This window comes from Bufo gargarizans, chromosome 4, assembly GCF_014858855.1.
Source record: "Bufo gargarizans isolate SCDJY-AF-19 chromosome 4, ASM1485885v1, whole genome shotgun sequence".
Classification (NCBI taxonomy): domain Eukaryota; kingdom Metazoa; phylum Chordata; class Amphibia; order Anura; family Bufonidae; genus Bufo; species Bufo gargarizans.
In genome coordinates, this window is record NC_058083.1 from 374,421,494 (window position 1) to 374,444,959 (window position 23,466).

The window sequence follows — 23,466 nt, forward strand, 5'->3', positions numbered from 1 at the left end:
TAACGTTCTGAACCTGAGCACAACCTGCATGACCAGGCACCTGCATGCAAAGCATGAACTGCAGTGGAGTAAACACCTTAAAACCAAGGAAGTCACTCAGGCTCCCCCTGCTACCTCTTCTGCTGCTGCCGCCTCGGCCTCTTCCTCCGCCTCTGGAGGAACGTTGGCACCTGCCGCCCAGCAAACAGGGGATGTACCACCAACACCACCACCACCTCCGTCACCAAGCGTCTCAACCATGTCACATGGCAGCGTTCAGCTCTCCATCTCACAAACATTTGAGAGAAAGCGTAAATTCCCACCTAGCCACCCTCGATCCCTGGCCCTGAATGCCAGCATTTCTAAACTACTGGCCTATGAAATGCTGTCATTTAGGCTGGTGGACACAGACAGCTTCAAACAGCTCATGTCGCTTGCTGTCCCACAGTATGTTGTTCCCAGCCGCCGCTACTTCTCCAAGAGAGCCGTGCCTTCCCTGCACAACCAAGTATCCGATAAAATCAAGTGTGCACTGCGCAACGCCATCTGTAGCAAGGTCCACCTAACCACAGATAGGTGGACCAGTAAGCACGGCCAGGGACGCTATATCTCCCTAACTGCACACTGGGTAAATGTAGTGGCAGCTGGGCCCCAGGCGGAGAGCTGTTTGGCGCACGTCCTTCCGCCGCCAAGGATCGCAGGGCAACATTTTATTGCCTCCTGTTGCCACCTCCTCCTTCTCGGCTTCCTCCTCCTCTTCTTCCACCTGCTCATCCAGTCAGCCACACACCTTCACCACCAACTTCAGCACAGCCCGGGGTAAACGTCAGCAGGCCATTCTGAAACTCATATGTCTGGGGGACAGGCCCCACACCGCACAGGAGTTGTGGCGTGGTATAGAACAACAGACCGACGAGTGGTTGCTGCCGGTGAGCCTCAAGCCCGGCCTGGTGGTGTGTGATAATGGGCGAAATCTCGTTGCAGCTCTGGGACTAGCCAATTTGACGCACATCCCTTGCTTGGCGCATGTGCTGATTTTGGTGGTGCAGAAGTTCATTCACAACTACCCCGACATGTCAGAGCTGCTGCATAAAGTGCGGGCCGTCTGTTCGCGCTTCCGGCGTTCACATCCTGCTGCTGCTCGCCTGTCTGCGCTACAGCGTAACTTCGGCCTTCCCGCTCACCGCCTCATATGCGACGTGCCCACCAGGTGGAACTCCACCTTGCACATGCTGGACAGACTGTGCGAGCAGCAGCAGGCCATAGTGGAGTTTCAGCTGCAGCACGCACGGGTCAGTCGCACTACAGAACAGCACCACTTCACCACCAATGACTGGGCCTCCATGCGAGACCTGTGTGCCTTGTTGCGCTGTTTCGAGTACTCCACCAACATGGCCAGTGGCGATGACGCCGTTATCAGCGTTACAATACCACTTCTATGTCTCCTTGAGAAAACACTTAGGGCGATGATGGAAGAGGAGGTGGCCCAGGAGGGGTCATTTTTAGCACTTTCAGGCCAGTCTCTTCGAAGTGACTCAGAGGGAGGTTTTTGGCAACAGCAGAAGCCAGGTACAAATGTGGCCAGCCAGGGCCCACTACTGGAGGACGAGGAGGACGAGGATGAGGAGGAGGTGGAGGAGGATGAGGATGAAGCATGGTCACAGCGGGGTGGCACCCAACGCAGCTCGGGTCCATCACTGGTGCGTGGCTGGGGGGAAACACAGGACGATGACGATACGCCTCCCACAGAGGACAGCTTGTCCTTACCCCTGGGCAGCCTGGCACACATGAGCGACTACATGCTGCAGTGCCTGCGCAACGACAGCAGAGTTGCCCACATTTTAACCTGTGCGGACTACTGGGTTGCCACCCTGCTGGATCCACGCTACAAAGACAATGTGCCCACCTTACTTCCTGCACTGGAGCGTGATAGGAAGATGCGCGAGTACAAGCGCACGTTGGTAGACACGCTACTGAGAGCATTCCCAAATGTCACAGGGGAACAAGTGGAAGCCCAAGGCCAAGGCAGAGGAGGAGCAAGAGGTCGCCAAGGCAGCTGTGTCACGGCCAGCTCCTCTGAGGGCAGGGTTAGCATGGCAGAGATGTGGAAAACTTTTGTCAACATGCCACAGCTAACTGCACCACCACCTGATACGCAACGTGTTAGCAGGAGGCAACATTTCACTAACATGGTGGAACAGTACATGTGCACACCCCTCCACGTACTGACTGATGGTTCGGCCCCATTCAACTTCTGGGTCTCTAAATTGTCCACGTGGCCAGAGCTAGCCTTTTATGCCTTGGAGGTGCTGGCCTGCCCGGCGGCCAGCGTTTTGTCTGAACGTGTATTCAGCACGGCAGGGGGCGTCATTACAGACAAACGCAGCCGCCTGTCTACAGCCAATGTGGACAAGCTGACGTTCATAAAAATGAACCAGGCATGGATCCCACAGGACCTGTCCGTCCCTTGTCCAGATTAGACATTAACTACCTCCCCTTAACCATATATTATTGGACTCCAGGGCACTTCCTCATTCAATCCTATTTTTATTTTCATTTTACCATTATATTGCGAGGCTACCCAAAGTTGAATGAACCTCTCCTCTGTCTGGGTGCCAGGGCCTAAATATATGCCAATGGACTGTTCCAATGTTGGGTGACGTGAAGCCTGATTCTCTGCTATGACATGCAGACTAATTCTCTGCTGACATGAAGCCAGATCCTCTGTTACGGGACCTCTCTCCTCTGCCTGGGTGCCAGGGCCTAAATATCTGAGAATGGACTGTTCCAGTGGTGGGTGACGGGAAGCCAGATTCTCTGCTATGGGACCTCTCTCCAATTGATTTTGGTTAATTTTTATTTATTTAATTTTTATTTTTATTCATTTCCCTATCCACATTTGTTTGCAGGGGATTTACCTACATGGTGCTGCCTTTTGCAGCCCTCTAGCCCTTTCCTGGGCTGTTTTACAGCCGTTTTAGTGCCGATAAGTTCGGGTTCCCATTGACTTCAATGGGGTTCGGGTTCGGGACGAAGTTCGGATCGGGTTCGGATCCCGAACCCGAACATTTTCGGGAAGTTCGGCCGAACTTCTCGAACCCGAACATCCAGGTGTTCGCTCAACTCTACTCATGATGCCATCTATTTTGTGAAGTGCACCAGTTCCTCCTGCAAAAACAAAAAAAAGCCACAACATGATGCTGCCACCCCCGTGTTTCAGAGCTGGCTTGGTGTTTTTAGCCTTCCAATCTTCTCCCTTTTTCCCCCAAACTTAACAATGGTCCTTATGGCCAAAAAGTTCAATTTTAGTTTCATCAGACCACAAGACATGTCTCCGAAAATGTAGGTCTTTTTACCTGTGTGCATTTGCAAACATTAATCTGGCTTTTTTATATTTCTTTTGGAGTAATGGGTTCTTCCTGGCAGAGTGGCTTTTCAGCCCATGCTGATATATTACTCGTTTCACTGTAGATATCGACACAATCTTACCAGCTTCCACCATCATCTTCACAAGGTCTTTTGCTTTTATTCTTGGGTTGATATGCACATGTCGGACCAAAGCACGTTCATCTCTGGGATAACAGAATCCATCTCCTTCCTGACTGGTATGATGGCGTATAATTGTTTGTACAGATGAATGAGGCACCTACAGGTTTCTTGAAATTGCACCCAAGGTTGTCCCTGACTTGTGCAAGTCCACAATTCTCTTCCTGATATGTTGGTTGATTTCTTTAGACTTTCCCATGATGCTACACAAAGAAGCAGTGTGTTTCAGATGTTGCTTTTAAATTCATCAATAGGTGTGTCTCTAATTAACTCAAATGTTGCCAACAAACCTAACAGAAGATTCCAAACACATGGCATCATCATATGGGCAGTCTAGAATTGTTTAAAGGCATAGTAATCTTAGTCCAAAAGAAAAGTAGATTCCAGCTGCTCCTAAATATACCAGCCATCGTCAAGGTAGATAAAAATATAAGCAATTCACGGTCACGCATTTCGGATTCCTTAATTGCTGCCCTTCATCATGACATACAAAAGTGAAATAAAACCAGCTTTGAATACAAAATAGGAACTTACACTGATTAGCTCCTTGTCCTAGCCAACCCATTCAGACAGAAAATATGGTGGTGGGGTGTGGGAGGGGAACGAGCAGAGACAGCATAACATAATAAAAATGAACAATCAAAAAAATTACCTGTATTGCAATACCAAATCACACTTCTTAAGACGATTTGGTACACAGGTTCCCAGTCTGAAAATCCAGAAAGTTTCTCTGCTCAATAACTTGAGCCTCCGATCGCCTCCCCTGATCGGCAAAGTGACTCTTTTAATTCCCTGAACAGCAAACGCAGATGTATCACCTCTATGTATGCTATGTTGCAAAATGAAGTGTCGCCACTGAAACATTCCGTATTTTCTTCACTGTGTTCCATGGTATATCTAATGCCTTGGAAATTCTTTTGTACCCTTCTCCTGACTGATACCTTGTAACAATGAAATCCCTCTGATGCTTTGGAAGCTCTCTGTGGACCATGGCTTTTGCTGTGGGATGCGACTAAAAACATTTCAGGAAAGACTAGAGCAACTGAACTTTATTTGGGGTTAATCAGAGGCACTTTAAATGATGGCAGGTGTATGCTGACTCCTATTTAACATGATTTTGAATGTGATTGCTTAATTCTGAACACAGCTACATCCCCAGTTATAACATTATTTTAGTTTTTTTTCCCTCCACCTAAAAGATTTCTGTTTGTTTTTCAATTGAGTGGTACAGTTTGTAGATCACATTAAAGGTGGAAAAAGTTCTGAAATTATTTACCTTTTGTCAAAAATTTTTACAGCACAGAAAACTGACATTTTAACAGGGGTGTGTAGACTTTTTATATCCACTGTAGGTCGGGCGTAGAACAATTGAGATTAGCTAACAATTCTCCCTTTTGGAATATTTTTGACACATTATTTTGCAACTATACATGGAGGTGATTCATCTGAGTTTACTGTTCAGGGAATATAAAGAGTCACTTTGCCGATCAGGGGAGGCAATCAGAGGCTCAAGTTATTAAGCAGAGAAACTTTTTGGATTTTCAGTCTGGGAACCCGTGTACCAAATGGTCTTTATAAGTATGATTTGGTTATGCAATATAGGTAATTTTTTGGATTGTTGATTTTTTTTATGTTATGCTGTCTCTGCTCATTCCCTTCCCCCACCTCACCACCAGACTTTGTGTGAATGGGTTGGGCCAGGACAAGGAGCTAATCAGTGTTCCTATTTTGTATTTAAAGCTGGTTTTATTTCACTTTTGTATGTCATGATGAAGGGCAGCAATTAAGGAGCCCTAAACGCGTCACTATAAATTGCTTATTTTTTTTTTCTACCTTGATGATGTCTGGTTCTTAATCCGAAGCCAATAAATATTACTTTTTATGAGGAGCTGGAATCTACTTTTATTTTGGAGTTTCTACGTGGCTGTGTCCAGGTCAAGCTATTCCGTGTCTCCTTGTGTTTGCACAGGTGAGCGCTGCAGTTTTTTCAATTTACTGTGAAGATAGTAATCTTAGTGTATATAAACTTTTGACATTGCAGAAAGTAAGAAAAATGCCTTAAAACATTCTCTCTCTTTCACTATTCTGGCATTTGGCAAATAATAATAATTATGGTAATGCTAATTGACAAAAAACAGTAAAGGTTTATTCTGATTTCATGTCAGATATTTAGAAAAATATGCATATGTGTCTTTTTTATTAATTGTATGTAAACTTCTGGTTTTTCAACTGTACATCTCTCTGAGTACAGAAAATGTAGTCGATGGGTTGGAGGCCCTCGAATTTAGAATATGCACATTGTGACCGGAAGTCTGAGGCCGGGCTGCAGCAGTGTGGGCCAAATTCTCAATCCCCCCGCCAACCCTACCATGAAAGAAATATTTGTATGGACGTTATATATTGCCATTAAATATACAGAAGAATACAGCACCACATACCTCATACATCTAATGACGTCTCCTCTGATGTACACTCTTTTCGTAACTCCTCCATTCAGAGGCAAGACCACCACGATACCTTCTTTCAGCCGCGTCTTGTCTCTGCAGAGTTTATCACAGATTTTTTTTTTTTATATCTTCACTTTCATTCCTCTCGCTCCTGGTACCTCAACACTGACATCCTGCTGTTATCAGCAATACTGTGCTAGTGCCATACAGATAGCCCCCCATAATAATGTGCACTAAACTGTCCTCAATGGTAATAGTGTTCCCTGCAGTACCCCCAATACCCCCAATAGTAGTAATGCCCTTCTTATTGTGCTCAATAGTAATGCCCCCACAGCACCCCGAATATTAACAAAACACCCATAGGGTGTAGCAGAGTAGAAATAAGGCCTTCTATATTGCCCCTAGCAGTAACAAGGCCCCTCTATAAGGTACCCCTATACAGCCCATGGTAGTAATAAAGTCCCCTATAGTGTCTGCAGTAAATAATGCCTCCTTTAATGGTCAAAGTATTTATAAAGAACCATGCAGTAGCTCCAGTATTTATAAATACCCGCTTTAGTGCCCCATGTAGTTATAATGACCCTCTATAATGTATGCTGTATTATAATGCCCCCTGTAGTGCCACTAGATAAAAAACACACCCATAGTTCCCATATATATAATGCCCTCTATATGGATAGTATATATAATGCACGCTTTGTATTGTTAGTATATATAATGGCCCCCCTATATATTATTAGTGTGTATATATAATGGCTCCCTATGTATCATTAGAATACTGTATATACTGGCCTCCTCTGTATTAATAGTATATACAGTACAGACCAAAAGTTTGGACACATCTTCTCATTCAAAGAGTTTTCTTTAGTTTCATGACTATGAAAATTGTAGATTCACACTGAAGGCATCAAAACTATGAATTAACACATGTTGAATTATATACATAGCAAAAAAGTGTGAAACAACTGAACATATGTCATATTCTAGGTTCTTCAAAGTAGCCACCTTTTGCTTTGATTACTGCTTTGCACACTCTTGACATTCTCTTGATGAGCTTCAAGAGGTAGTCACCTGAAATGGTCTTCCAACAGTCTTGAAGGAGTTCCCAGAGATGCTTAGCACTTGTTGGCCCTTTTGCCTTCACTCTGCGGTCCAGCTCACCCCAAACCATCTCGATTGGGTTCAGGTGCAGTGACTGTGGAGGCCAGGTCATCTGGCGCAGCACCCCATCACTCTCCTTCATGGTCAACTAGCCCTTACACAGCCTGGAGGTGTGTTTGGGGTCATTGTCCTGTTGAAAAATAAATGATGAGCCAACTAAACGCAAACCGGATGGAATAGCATGCCGCTGCAAGATGCTGTGGTAGCCATGCTGGTTCAGTATGCCTTCAATTTTGAATAAATCCCCAACAGTGTCACCAGCAAAGCACCCCCACACCATCACACCTCCTCCTTTATGCTTCACGGTGGGAACCAGGCATGTAGTCCATCCGTTCACCTTTTCTGCGTCGCACAAAGACACGGTGGTTGGAACCAAAGATCTAAAATTTGGACTCATCAGACCAAAGCACAGATTTCCACTGGTCTAATGTCCATTCCTTGTGTTCTTTAGCCCAAACAAGTCTCTTCTGCTTGTTGCCTGTCCTTAGCAGTGGTTTCCTAGCAGATATTCTACCATGAAGGCCTGATTCTCCTCTTAACAGTTGTTCTAGAGATGTGTCTGCTGCTAGAACTCTGTGTGGCATTGACCTGGTCTCTAATCTGAGCTGCTGTTACCTGCAATTTCTGAGGCTGGTGACTCGGATGAACTTATCCTCCGCAGCAGATGTGACTCTTGGTCTTCATTTCCTGGGGCGGTCCGCATGTGAACCAGTTTCTTTGTAGCGCTTGATGGTTTTTGTGTCTGCACTTGGGGACACTTTCAAAGTTTTCCCAATTTTTTGGACTGACTGACCTTAATTTCTTAAAGTAATGATGGCCACTAGTTTTTCTTTACTTAGCTGCTTTTTTCTTGCCATAATACAAATTCTTACAGTCTATTCAGTAGGACTATCAGCTGTGTATCCACCTGACTTCTCCACAACGCAACTGATGGTCCAAGCCCCATTTATAAGGCAAGAAATCCAACTTATTAAACCTGACAGGGCACACCTGTGAAGTGAAAACCATTTCAGGTGACTACCTCTTGAAGCTCATCAAGAGAATGCCAAGAGTGTGCAAAGCAGTAATCAAAGCAAAAGGTGGCTACTTTGAAGAACCTAGAATATGACATATTTTCAGTTGTTTCACACTTTTTTGTTATGTATATAATTCCACATTTGTTAATTCATAGTTTTGATGCCTTCAGTGTGAATCTACAATTTTCATAGTCATGGTATGTCCAAATTTTTGGTCTGTACTGTATAATGTCCACTTTGTATTAGTATATATAATACCCCCCCTCTGTATTATTCATATACACTCACCTAAAGAATTATTAGGAACACCTGTTCTATTTCTCATTAATGTGATTATCTAGTCAATCAATCACATGGCCGTTGCTTCAATGCATGTAGGGTTGGGGTCCTGGTCAAGACAATCTCCTGAACTCAAAACTGAATGTCAGAATGGGAAAGAAAGGTGATTTAAGCAATTTTGAGCGTGGCATGGTTGTTGGTGCCAGGCGGGCCGGTCTGAGTATTTCACAATCTGCTTAGTTACTGGGATTTTCACGCACAACCATTTCTAGAGTTTACAAAGAATGGTGATTAAAGGGAAAAACATCCAGTATGCGGCAGTCCTGTGGGCGAAAATGCCTTGTTGATGCTAGAGGTCAGAGGAGAATTGGCCGACTGATTCAAGCTGATAGAAGAGCAAAGTTGACTGAAATAACCACTCGTTACAACTGAGGTATGCAGCAACGCATTTGTGAAGCCACAACACACGCACAACTTTGAGGCGGATGGGCTACAACAGCAGAAGACCCCACTGGGTACCACTCATCTCCACTACAAATAGGAAAGAGAGGCTACAATTTGCACGAGCTCACCAAAATTGGACTGTTGAAGACTGGAAAAATGTTGCCTGGACTGATGAGTCTCGATTTCTGTTGAGACATTCAAATGGTAGAGTCCGAATTTGGCGTAAACAGAATGAGAACATGCATCCATTATGCCTTGTTACCACTGTGCAGGCTGGTGCTGGTGGTGTAATGGTGTGGGGGATGTTTTCTGGGCACACTTTAGGCCCCTTAGTGCCAATTGGCCATCGTTTAAATGCCACGGGCTACCTGAACATTGTTTCTGACCATGTCTATCCCTTCATGACCACCATGTACCCATCCTCTGATGGCTACTTCCAGCAGGATAATGCACCATGTCACAAAGCTCGAATCATTTCAAATTGGTTTCTTGAACATGACAATGAGTTCACTGTACTAAAATGGCCCCCACAGTCACCAGATCTCAACCCAATAGAGCATCTTTGGGAAGTGGTGGAACGGGAGCTTCGTGCCCTGGATGTGCATCCCTCAAATCTCCATCAACTGCAAGATGCTATCCTATCAAAATGGCCAACATTTCTAAAGGATGCTATCAGCACCTTGTTGAATCAATGCCACATAGAATTAAGGCAGTTCTGAAGGCAAAAGGGGGTCCAACACCGTATTAGTGTGGTGTTCCAAATAATTATTTAGGTGAGTGTATATAATGGCCACCTCTATGTTATTAGAATATATACTGGCCCCCTCTGTATTATTAGTTTATATAATGCCTCTGCTGTTTTATTAGAATATATAATGGCCCCCTCTGTAATGTAATATATATATATATATATATATATATATATATATATATATATATATTATTTATTTGTGGTCGGATCGGCTATCAGAAAGGTGAACCTAACCTACCTACAACAAGCAGTAGTTATGCCATAACTGCTGTGGTAGGGCAGCCAAAAGGGGCCAAAAAGAGCAGACCTTAGTTTAGAGTAATATATACATACCGTTACGACACCAGATTTTGAACGGAAAAGATCTTTCACGATGAAGGTGCGGAATATACCGTATATATCAGTGACTTCCATCTACCTTACCTTTTTGTTACGTGCACCACCACATCGTTCTTGGAGATGGTAAATGCTGATGCGATTGAAAGAGTGGCCGGTAACCAGGAACGAGTTACTCCTATGTTGACTAACATATGACCCTATAACGAGAAGGTCTGAATCCTGAGAGCTGCAGTCTGAAACAAACAATGGAGAATCTGTTGGAAGGCCTAGATGAACTCCAACCATCCGCCAAGGGCCCTGATCAGGCGCCAACTGTTCCTGATGGCAAAATACTTACCTCTACTTATTCCCCAGGCCACACTTTCTATTAAGGGCCCAAAAGTTAGAACATGGCGTCTTCCGTCTTACTGTAGTAGTAAATTAAGTGAAATGTGTAAACTCACCAGGCCTGGGGAACCATACACAGGAATACATGGCTATTTCGATTAATGAGCTAATGTTGCCTGTAATAAGGACAGAACATACACATAATACCTGCAGTTGTGACAGAAAATAAGCTTAAGGTCGTGATAAACTATGTAGGCTGCGCCGGTAGTCGTGATAGGACTTGTTGTGTCTGAAGACATGACAGACTTCGTAAACTGCGCCTTATTACTGTACCTCCTACTGGAAGACGGCCGATACCCAGGACTTAGGCCGGACACCAACACCCTCGGCCCAAGTTTGTAGATGAAGTAAACATGCCTGGGAGAAGATGATGTCCGCAAAGGCAGGCTTGGGATGACTGTTTATAAAGAAAAAAATGAAAACCCAACAACCTAGAAAATAAAAGTCAGGGAAAACAATAACGCGAGTGAGACTCTAATGGCACAAGCCATGCGTGCGAGCCACCACAAGTATTGTATTGTGAGCCACAGATGACTGAGCCATGCAAGTGGGTCCGAAGGCAGAGAAAGACATGGAACTTACTTGTTGTGGGACCACACAGCCGGCCTCGAATGGCGGAGTTGTGTGTGTAAAATTTAAACGGAGAAGCCATACATGAGAGACTAATGGCGGAGTCATTGTGTAACACTAAAAAGGAGAAGCCATGCATGAGAGACTAATGGCGGAGTCATTGTGAAAGACTAAAATGGAGAAGCCATGCGTGAGAGACTCTAATGACTAAGCCATGCGTGAGAGACTCTAATGGCGGAGTCATATGATACACTAAAAGGGGAAAGCCATACGTGAGAGACTCTAATGGCTAAGCCATGCGTGAGAGACTCTGATGGCGGAGTCATATGTAACACTAAAAGGGAGAAGCCATACGTGAGAGACTCTAATGGCGGGGTCATATGTAACACTAAAAGGGAGAAGCCATGCATGCGAGACTCTAATGGCGGAGCCATGTGTAAAACTAAAACGGAGAAGCCATGCGTGAGAGACTCTAATGGCGGAGTCATATGTAACACTAAAAGGGGAGAAGCCATGCGTGCGAGACTAATGGCGCATTTATATAAATTATTATTTTTTTATTTTTATTTTTAAACCACTTATGCAGCACCAGTATGACTTGGGGACTCGCATAACCATGACCCTCTCCGACAATAAACCTAGGATGCTAACCAGCCTACAACCATATTGTACCCCTAACGAACAACATGAAGAACGGTCATCGGGTTCCCGAAGGCATGAGGCCCCCCGAAGCCAAGACACTGACCTGGATGACCTTACAGTGATAAGTAGTAAGGCTGAAGATCAGCCTGTGTTTGTGGGAGGGGCAAAGGAGACCCATATAGCGCCGCCTCGCTCTCCCATCATGGACGCCGCGCTCTACTGTGACGTCTCATCACTTCCGGTTCGGGTTCCCACGCTGCCGCCTTACCCTCGCTGCCGCTCCGTACCCGCCGCCGCTCTGAAGGTTATACCGCATCCAATCGATTCTCTCTCCTCCGGTAAGCTAAGCGGCGCCTTGAGCTGCTCCCCGTCCTGGGAGCCTCGGCGCCGTTCTTTCTGCGCTTCATCACTTGTTCTCAAGGCTGGGCCCGACTCTCCTGCACTGGTCTCCTGGGCAACGCAGGACGCTCAGGTCGCCTGCTTCCAGTTAATCAGGTCTCACATGCTCGGTCTGCTCAACTGCCTGTCAGTTCACATTTCGATCCCAGCCTTCAGTCCAGCCAGACACTGCACAACCATGCATCAAATATCACCAAGTGTATTAATCGTCAGGCTTGCTGTAACATCATAAGGTCTGGCTACCCCTTTCAATGTCTGTTTAGCAACCACTGCATTTAAATCACAGAACACATATCATGTACTCATTCCTGCATCACATGTCACCCCAATAAGATCTGTTCCCCTGGAGCAATCACTGATCCATCATTTTCCCAGAAGGTTGTAACATCATTGGTGCAGGCGGCGCACGGACATGTGGCACATGCCGATCCCCTGATGACGGACTTGGGGTCGGTCCTGCGCCTCCAAAAAAACCCAAAAAACTGCAGATTCATGTATTTATTGGTCTCATTCCAGAGACGCATCGGTCTTATCCGGCAGGTTCATGTCATTATTTTCCTGACACGCATCAGGTCATTGTATGCCACAGCAGATTCTTGCCTTTGATTGTCCTGATACGCATCAGGTTTTTATCCGGTCATTTGTATGCCATGCAGCAGATTCATGTCATTTCATTTTTCCTGTCACGCTGTAGTTCGTTTTGTTTTCCTAACACGCATCAGGGTCGTTCGCTTGTCTGCCACGCAGCAGTTCATGCTTATTTTCCTGACACCCGCTTGTCTGCCACGCAGCAGTTCATGTTTATTTTCCTGACACGCATCAGGGTCGTTCGCTTGTCTGCCACGCACTAGTTCATGTTTATTTTCCTGACACGCATCAGGTTCATTTACCGCCCTGACACGCATCAGGGACAGGTTTTTTCTTTTATGTCATATTTCATATTCCTGACACGCATCAGGTGCTACTTCACGGTCCTGCCACGCAGCAGGTACATCGGTCGATTGACACGCATCAGGCCGTTTCAACCTGGTTGGAACCTGGTGCGCCTCAGGGGCACTTGCCACTAGCCACGCAGCTAGTTCACAAGCTCGACCTCCTGACATGCATCAGGTCATTCGTTTCGCTCTCTGGCCTCACATGTATCAGGCACGGTTAAGTTTCTTGACAACCTGCGCTTCCGCTCCCTGATCCAAGTCAGGTTCTACTTTATCTCCAGCATCTCTCAAGCCTCACTCCACTTTTTTCCAGGCTCATCCTAGAGGTCTATTTTGGTTCAAATTTCACTTAGGTGATTTCATCCAGGTACCAGTCTCAGGTCCCTTTCCATCCAGGTCGTTCCTGTTCCACGGTTTCATACACCAAGTCCAGGTAAGTTCGGTTTTTCACTTCTTCATCCTTTAGGATCTGTCCGGAATCATGTATGTTGCCTTTCTTTCAGGTAATCTAGGTCAGCTCGTCAGGTGGGTCAGACCTTTACCTCTTTTCTTGGTGACGGTTCTCTGTCACACTTCGGTGCTTATTTTTAGAGGGTTCCGCAGGTTCACTCGCTGGTGTCCGGTGGCCCTACCACCCTCCTTACTTTCGTCATTTTTCCACAGCACGATGTCCCACGCGCCTGATATTGCTGAGACTTGCTCCATTCCGGATTCACCCAGCTCGGCCCATGGAAGCGAGCTTTCGTTCAGGCAGTGGACCATTCCAAAACTAATGACCGAGCTAACTAGGAGAGGCATCCGCTATCCTGCCTCGGCTCGCAAAGCAGAATTGTATCGACTACTTACTGCTGAGCCTATCTTAGCTGCAGAAGAGCAAGTGTCCCTGTCCACGATCCAGACAGCGCTGGCCCAGCTTCACTCAACCATAAACACTCTTGCCAGTTCAGTGTCTGACATCCAGACCAGGTTGCTGGTTGTGGAGACAAGGCCGTCAATTTCGAACATTCCCACCTCTCCGGTTCCGGGCCCCTCTGCCACTCAGGCCCCAACCCCAGGTAGGGCTTCCAGCTCCTTCACCATTGCCCCGTCATACTTTGTTCCTGACAGCATCCGGAAGGACATTTTGGCAGGTAAAGACATAAACCTGGCTTCCATACTCATTTCCACCCACGATTCCGACGAAAACAAGACCATTGCATGCGGAGACGTGTCATCGGTTCTTAAATCCAGAGATGCCAGATTGCACAAAAAACTCTCCATTCCGGAGTTTGTGCTGGCTTTCAGCCTATTCCGGGGTATCCTATGCTCTGCCCAACCACACCGTAGGGAGGAACTCGACACCTACCTTTACAGGGTCACTGATTTGGGACACAAGTATGGAGGTCATGCTTTTTACGACTACCATCGCTCGTTCTCTGCCAAAGCCGCTGCTGCTCTGTCCCAATTCCAGCATATCACGGATTGGTCCACACTAGACATGGAGCTGTTCTGCAGGCATTTTGCGGGACTCAAAGCCACCCACCTGTGCCACCTGTCAGTCCATCTCGCATTCCTCCGACTGGTGTCCCAATTCAGGATCTCTGGCCCAAGGTAGACCTCTGCCATCCCTTCCGGTTCTTCAAGTGCAGGGCAGAACGTTGACAAATGGGGCAGGCCCATAGTGTTTTTAGGCAGAACTCAAGTCTGCAATAATTTCAATTGGTCCGACTGTTATTTTGCAAAATGCAAGGCCTTGCACGTTTGCTCCATCTGTTTCAGGGCCCATCCCCAGTCATCTTGTCCGCAAAGATCCTCCAAAAATATATGACTAGCTGGAGTCAACATCGATCTACTGGCCGCCCTCATTTTGCATCATCACGACCCCACATTCGTGCAGTTTTTGATTTCTGGGTTTTCACAGGGGTTCTACACAGGGCTAGTTTCCTCCCCGCAGACAACATGGCAAGGCTCCAATCTCCGTTCCGCCTTGGCAGATCGAGAATCAGTGGACTCCCTCATCCAGTCCGAGATCAGCAAGGGTTTTCTCCTGGGTCCATTCGTAGTCCCCCCCCCCCTTTGACATCTGGAGGGTCAACCCCATTGGTCTGGTCACAAAAAAATTCTCTAATAAAAAAAGACTGATATTCGACCTTTCTGCTCCTCATGCTTCCAGCACACCCAGTTTAAATTCCCCTATCCCTTCTGAGGACTTCTCCATGCAGTACTCTTCCTTGGACGAAGCCACTCGGTTGATTCTCCAGCTGGGAACAGGCGCTTGGCTTTCCAAGGCAGACATTGCCGACGCCTTCAAGCTTCTTCCAGTTTCACCTCTTTTATGGAAGTTCTATGGTATCAAGTGGAGGGAACTGTACTATTTTGCAGACAGGTTGAACTTTGGATCAAAGAGCAGCCTCTGGCTGTTTGATCAATTCGCCACAGCTCTCCACTGGGTCTTGGTCAATCACGGCGGATGCTCCAGGGTCATCCACTACCTTGATGACTTCCTGTTGATCGAGACCTCAGATCAAGCACCCAATCAGCTCCAGGTTCTTCTCGACATATTTGCGAAACTAAACGTCCCGGTGGCCCCAGCAAAAGTTGAGGGTCCTTCTTCAGTAATAACCTTCCTGGGGATTATCTTGGACACTGGTAAGATGGAAGCCAGATTGCCCGAGGACAAGCTCAAGAAAATCCAAGATTCCATCAGGAAATCTGTCACGGCCAGGACCCTCGCCAAGGTCGAACTCCAATCACTTCTGGGAATGTTAAATTTTGCCTCTAAGATCATGCCTCAGGGGCGGGCATTCATTTCCAGATTGCTACAACTTTTACCTGCTGCCTCGGATCAGGACGCTTTGATCCATCTCGATGCCGCCGCAAAGGCCGATCTACACATGTGGCACCATTTCATTTCAAACTGGAATGGCATCCCTCTTTGTCCCTTCGTGGGACCACAATTCACCCAGTCTTTTCCGACGCAGCAGCTTCAAAAGGGTTTGCAGCCATATTCAACACCCACTGGTTCGCGGGTCCTTGGCCGCCTCAGATTTCTTCCGTTCAGAGTTCCATCAAATTATCTCCACTTCTAGAAATCTATCCCATCGTCGCAGCTGCCCAGATCTGGGGGGAACTTTGAAGGAATAAGCCAGTCATCTTCGTCACAGACAATCAAGAAGTCGTAGAGATCCTCAGCAAAGACCGTTCCTCTTCTCCACAAATCATGCCGTTTGTCCGCAGACTAGTCTGTCTTGCGTTACAGTATAATTTCCATTTCTCATGTAGGTTCATACAGGGTTCAGCAAACACGGCGGCCGATGCCCTCTCTCGTTTTAACTTCCCTGTTTTCTTTCAGGTAATGCCAAATGCAGATCCATCAGGGGTCCCTCCACCCACCCTCGAGACTCTGACGATGGATTAAGCAAGCATGTCAGAACAGCCAAGTCATTCATCCATAACTCCTTATCCCTCAATACAGCCAGAAACTATAAGACAGGGTGGGAAACCTTCATACAATTCTCCCTCAGACATCCACAGGAACAACTGGACCGAACAACTTATGTCATGGCATTCCTGGCGTATTGTCACACAGACCTTCACCTATCATTCAACACCATCAAATTATACCTAGCAGGGGTACAACATTTTTTCACTTTAGATCACCCAGCTAGCCAGTCCATATTTTCCTCCCAAGCCATCAAATCCACCCTGAGAGGGATTCAAAAGAACAGTAGCAAACCAGAGTCCCGCAGGAAACCAGTCACCGGGCCAATGTTTAGGGCCTTTTCCACCTCCCTAGACAATGATCCTTTCGGGCCATATAAAAGCATAGTGATCAAAGCAGCCATGTACCTCAGTTTTTACAGTTTCTTGCGGCCCGGGGAATTCACCAGCTCTCCGGGACACGCAGGCCCCACTTCGGATCAATTAGCCTGGCAGCAGACACATTGCACCCTATCTCTCCACTCCACCAAAACCTCTCAAGTGGGACCGCCAGTCAAAATTCGCTACTAGCAGACCTTTAATGACTGGTGCCCGGTTGCCGTGTTCAAAAAGCTATTCGCCACCGCAAAAGATCCTGCACCGGGCAACCCTCTTTTCCCTTTCAACTCCAAACCTCTCACGGCGTCACAGTTCGTTCACCACATCAGAATCTTGGCTTCCGGACTAGGTTTCGATGCCAAGGCCATTTCGGGACATTCATTCCGCATAGGGGCGGCATCCGCAGCGTCAAGTCATGGGGTCCCAGCGCACGTCATCCAGAAAATGGGCAGATGGCAATCTTCCTGTTTTACGCACTACATTCCGAACCCACAGGTTGAGATTGCCAAAGCCTTCACCAGCTTAGCTTTATGAGTTCCGCATTAATCTTTCCTACCCGATTGATTTTTGCCCCTCATTTAGCTCGCACACGGCCATGGCTACGGTCACCCCTCCCTAACTCAGTTCGTCCACTCTGTTCCCACCGTAGCCAGGACCACAAGTAGTAAGGCTGAAGATCAGCCTGTGTTTGTGGGAGGGGCGAAGGAGACCCATATAGCGCCGCCTTGCTCTCCCATCATGGACGCCCCGCTCTACCCCTCCCACCCTTCCCCTTCTTTACCTCTCTCACCATCAGGCTTGCCCCTCATTTAGCTCGCACACAGCCATGGCTTCCGGCACACCTCAGCCATTGATAGTTGACAGCCAGTCACCCCTCCCTAACTCAGTTCGTCCACTCTGTTCCCACCGTAGCCAGGACCACAAGTAATTAAAACATGAGCCAGACCTAATGGAAAATGCATAGACATTAGAGAGCCGAACCACTTGCATGAACGAAACATTAAATCAACCGCGAAATTGAAACAGAAGGGAGAAAAACAAGAGCCAGAGGCATTGCAGTTCGCTAAGAAAAGACCCTTGTCGTGACAAACGAATGAACAACTGTGAAAACATAGTAGGAACTTACTCCTATTGGCCCACTGACCGCTAGGGAGCTATTTGGTTAACTGGGGCGGGAGATCAATCTGAGTGAATGTGAACCAGAAGTAAAGGAGACCAGTCTGAGTGAATGCAAACCAGGACTAAAGAACACCACCCAATTTTTTTTTTCTCCTTTCTCCCCCCCCCTCCCCCCCAAGTAAACAGAAAAAGGTAGGCCTAAGGAATGTAACAATCCACCGGGGAAAGAACCGTAAGCAGCTATGTTTATCGGAAGAGCGGTATGCTGATAGCCCTAGTAAGAATACTGAGTAACCATTATGTAGCAATGGAAAGAAATGCAGCTTTAAGGGGAAGCAGAGTACACATGATGTAAGAACAAGTGGATAAATGCAGCTCTGGATGTGAGTGGTGCCTAAAAACATGGTATGGGCACAGCTCTGAGTATGAGCATGAGGAGCATGGTATAAAGCAGCCGTATGAATGCAATCTGAAAGTGAGCAGAGTATTAATGTAATGTAACAGCGGACGTATGACCGCAGCTCTAGTAGTGAATGGTGCATAGGACAAAATGTAAATGCAGACACACGGACGTAGATTTGAAGGTAACCAAGTCCGATCCTACCGTGAATGCCAGCACTCGCCTGGCACCTTCTGCCATTACCCAGACGCAAACGAACCTCCACATGATGCAGCAGGAGTTTCCCCCCCCCCCATTGATCCATGACCCTTCCAAAAACTAAATTAATAAAATCCCATCACTTAAACACAGAGTACGTAGCTTGGAGACACGCGTCCCGTATGTAAAAGGTATGAGAACATGCGACCATACCTATTCTAGGGACATGCTTACACCAATAACCATATGTAATAGCCCCTCACAAGCTGGACAAAATATACAGTGTTTTTTTTTTTTTAAATAGACCATTGAACCACATTTACCATCACTTAAACCCAGCACGCGTGCTTGAGCCAACTGCAGACACGCGTCCCACATGTAATCCAGGTATCAGAAAACATACATACAACCATGCCCACTCTAAGCACCTGCTACCCCAATGACTGTATGCAATGGCCCCACCAGGCCTCTGAATAGCCAAACAAACAATCATGGTTCGACCATTAGCGCCCCAACTCTGCTTCATCCCAGAGCACTACACGTCGCGGACCGCAGCGTGGGTCCAATGCAAACAACTCAGATCCTACTACGAATACCAGCGCCCTCCTGAGACATTCTGCCGTTGCCCAGCCGTAAGGAGCATCCATACCATGCTGCTGTATCCTAGAGCTGAGTCAGAGGTAGTGAAATCAGCTGAATCAGCGTTAGCCTGGGCCCACAGGTGCCTGTAAATAGCCTAGTAATCGGCAAGCCTGGCCCACAGGTGCGTATAATTAGCCTTGTAATCAGCCTCCCCTCCCACAAATGCAGCAATACATTGCTTAATACATATATAAAATGGTCCCCTCTATATTATTAGAATATATAATGGTCCCCTCTGTATTATTAGAATATATGATGGCTCCCTCTGTATTATTAGAATATATAATGGCCCCTGTTCCGCCCAGCAGGGTTTGAATTTAATTCTATTTCACGTCAGCTAGGGTTTACTATTGATGTAGTTATTAGTTTTGGTAATAGCACCATCTAGCAGTCTTAAAAATGTACTACACCTCATTTTTCTGTTAATAAAGATGAATGTATTGTGGGAGGTGCATTGTGAGACTGTAATGCCTCCTGGGAAAGAGAAGCCCAGTCTCCAGACTTCATGTTACAGGACATCGGAGTGCTGTCTCCTGCATATCTCATTTTCAAACCCCACCATCCTTGTGCCAACATATCTTGTAAGACATTTACCTCTGTCTCAGGGATATTGTGTTATGCAGTGCTGTTTAGCTAGGTATAAGTGTTAGTTAGAGAAAAAGGTTGTAACTAGGGATAAGCGAACCCGAACTGTATAGTTCGGGTTCGTCCCGAATTTTGGGGTGTCCGTGACACGGACCCGAACCCGGACATTTTCGTAAAAGTTCGGGTTCGGTGTTCGTCGCTTTTTTGGCGCTTTTTGAAAGGCTGCAAAGCAGCCAATCAACAAGCGTCATACTACTTGCCCCAAGAGGCCGTCACAGCCATGCCTACTATTGGCATGGCTGTGATTGGCCAGAGCACCATGTGACCCAGCCTCTATTTAAGCTGGAGTCACATAGCGCCGCCCGTCACTCTGCTCTGATTAGCGTAGGGAGAGGTTGCAGCTGCTACAGTAGGGTGAGATTAGGCTGATTAACTCCTCCAAAATACTCCATCCATTGATCGATCTGCAGCTGTGGATGATTGAAATGCTGCTATTGAATTGCTCACTGTTTTTGGGCTGCCCAGAGCGTTTTTCAGTCACTTTTTTCTGGGGTGATCGGCGGCCATTTTGTGTCTTGTGTTGCGCCAGCACAAGCTGCCACCAAGTGCATTTAACCCTCAATGGTGTGGTTTTTTTTTGGCCATATACTACATCAGGGGCAAGCTGCGCCTGTCACCAAGTGCATTTAACCCTCAATGGTGTGGTTGTTGTTTGGCTAAATCCTACATCAGGGTGAAGCTGTCACACCAAGTGCATTTAACCAGCAATAGTCTGTTTATTTTTTGGCCATATACTACATCAGGGGCAAGCTGTCACCAAGTGCATTTAACCCTCAATGGTGTGGTTGTTTTTTGGCTAAATCCTACATCAGGGTGAAGCTGTCACACCAAGTGCATTTAACCAGCAATAGTCTGTTTATTTTTTGGCAATATACTACATCAGGGGCAAGCTGCGCCCGTCACCAAGTGCATTTAACCCTCAGTAGTGTGGTTGGTCAAGCTGTCACACCAAGTGCATTTAACCATCAATAGTGTGGTTATTTTTTGGCCATATCCCAGTCTAATTCTGTCAGTAAACGTATACCTGTCACCCAGCGCCTAAATACTAGGCCTCAAATTTATATCCAGCTAAATTTGTCGTTACTGCTGTACTGCTGTGGCTGGGCAAGTTATTTAGTGTCCGTCAAAGCACATTTTTTGTTCTGGGTTGAAATACAATTCCCAATTTAGCAATTTCCTAATTTAGTGGTTTCTGCTGTATCAGGCCTACTTTAAATTTATCCCTAAAAGGGTATATCAGATTCAAGGTGCACATAGGGTCATTCTGAATAACTTCACACACACGCTACTGTGCATTTCCCAGTCTAATTCTGTCAGTAAATCCATACCGGTCACCCAGCGCCTAAATACTAGGCCTCAAATTTATATCCAGCTAAATCTGTCGTTACTGCTGTACTGTTGTGGCTGGTCAAGTTATTTAGTGTCCGTCAAAGCACATTTTTTGTTCTGGGTTGAAATACAACTTCCTAGATAAAACTTTGATAGTGCACCGACATATATATTAGTGTTTTAAAATTCCCAGTATCACTGGCCTTTATTTGTCACTTGTGACGTATTGTCAGTAGTCTTGTCTGACTTCGTATGCCTAGACACGCTGTTGCCATAACAGGCTGCGCGCTTGCCTGTAATTATTAAAGGCACTGTATCTAGTGTGCATCAATATATATAGGCCCCAGTGATTACTGTTTTAAAATTAGAGCCTCACGCTGCCCCCCGACATGTTTCGCCGTATCACGGCGTCCTCAGGGGTTAGGGCAGTGTATGAGCGTGTTCTCCTCGCTTAAGGCTTATATGACCTAGGTTAATGACGTGTTTCCTATGCGTTTTATTAGGGGCGTGGTAATGCCTTTGCTGAGCCGCTAATTGGATGTGACGAGCTGGCCTCGCCCCTTGACGTCAGTTGTGTACGATTCCTCTGCTCTCTATTGGTGCGGGTCATCATTCCGTACCGCGCTTATTGATGACGCGGGAACTCTCTCAGGTCCTATGTTACTGCGCATGTTTTCAAACTTTACTCGCCGTCAAGATTTTCCATTGCGCATGCCCATGGACTTCGGCTCCAGCGATATCGCAGTCCGTCTATTCCTCAGATGATCTCTACCATAGCCTGTTAGCTATGTTGTTTTGCATTGCGCTCTTTACCTCTTTATTCACCAACAGCAGAGAATATTTCCCAGCAGGTGTCCCCCAGATTTTTATCATATTTTCTCCTTCATTTCACATTTGTTCTCCAGGATTAATAGTTGGGTTGTTATTTCTTCAATTAAGTATATCTCCCCTAATCTTTCCATATATTTCCATACTTACATACAGAATTTTAATGTATGATGCTGGACTTATTTTTGCTAATTGTTCAATCTATTGGGGGGGGGGGGGGGATAAAAGAGGAATAAGGAGACACAAGGATAAGGTCTATGAGCTATTTGCTTCATTTAGTTTCTTTCCAGTTATTATACTAATATGACTATATATAAGGCTCCGCACTAGACATAGTGTCCTCTGTGCTGTTCCATATTTACTTCTTCATAGAGTATATCTTATCCTCATCTCAAACTGCCTTCTACCTAGCTCTTTAGTTATCCTTTTGATTATTTTTATCTCCTTAGGTTTATTTTTCCTCTCTTTTTCCCTTTATTGTCCAATCAAATACTTTAAACTCTCCACCCTTTATACATTCCCTGTACCAAGGGTTCATGACATTTTCAATATTCTTCGTCTTATTTGGTGGAGCTAATCTATTTAATAAATCGACAAGACCTTACTTGAGTTTCCAACTTTTTGCATAGAATTGTCCTTGTTCTATTTTCCTTTTACTATCTTACCTTTAGGGATATTTTTATTATTTAGGTCTAGCTTAAGTGAGGTTGCTCTTTCTTCTACTAATACTACATTGTCCATTCTAATCTATAGTTTTTCTTATATTGTTTTTATTTCTTTTGTTCTCAGGTAAGGGTGACATCTATAGGAAGGACGAGTACGTGAACCCCTCGTTTAAGCCATTTGGAGACAGACTATTCAGTAAGTAGATCCATTTGGTTTCCTCTTGTTGAAGTTTTTTATCTATATCCCCTTTTCGTGGGCCTGTTTTCACCTTCATCACACCCCAAACTTTAATGTCCATATTGCTACCTTTATGCTTCTCTCTCATGTGTCTGGCCAGGCTGGTATCCTCTCCTGTACTGATACTGCTCAGGTGTTTTGATATTCGCCTCCTCAACTCCTGGATGGTCTTTCCAACATATAATTTCGGACATTCACATCTGATGATATAGACTACTCCCTTTGTCTTGCAGTTGATGTAATCCCTGATTTCATAATTTTTCCCGTCCACTGGATTAGTAAATGTTTTCGTAACTGTCATCCTACTACAGAAGATACAGTCCCCACACGGGTATGATCCATTGTGGGACAGCCAAGTAGTTTTTTTGTCAGTTCTATGAGGTTGATAGTGACTGTGGGCTAGTTTTTCTTTCAGGTTCTGTCCTCTTCTGTATGTTATGGCGGGATATTTAGGTATCACTTGTTGTAGATCGACATCAGTTTGCAGTATATGCCAATGTAGTTTTAAAATTTGTTGTATAGCTCTATGTTCAGTATCGTATATTCCTATACATCGTATAATTTTCGCTCCCTCTTTTGTTTTTTTATCCATCAATAGGTCAAGCCTTTCGGTCTTCCTGGCCCTATTATAGGCCCGATGCAGGCATTTTTTGGAATACCCTCTCTCATAGAAACGTGAGTATAAAGTTTTACACTCCTTTTGGAATGC

General features: G+C 45.8%; 1 long non-coding RNA gene across 1 annotated transcript in view; it reads left to right on the forward strand.

Moving 5' to 3' along the window:
• Positions 1 to 23,466, forward strand: part of LOC122936106 — a 44,769-nt gene that overhangs the window by 7,552 nt on the left and 13,751 nt on the right. The window contains exons 2-3 of the long non-coding RNA XR_006388880.1: positions 22,644 to 22,715; positions 23,356 to 23,432. This is a non-coding gene — a long non-coding RNA (uncharacterized LOC122936106). The remainder of the gene's footprint in view (positions 1 to 22,643; positions 22,716 to 23,355; positions 23,433 to 23,466) is intronic.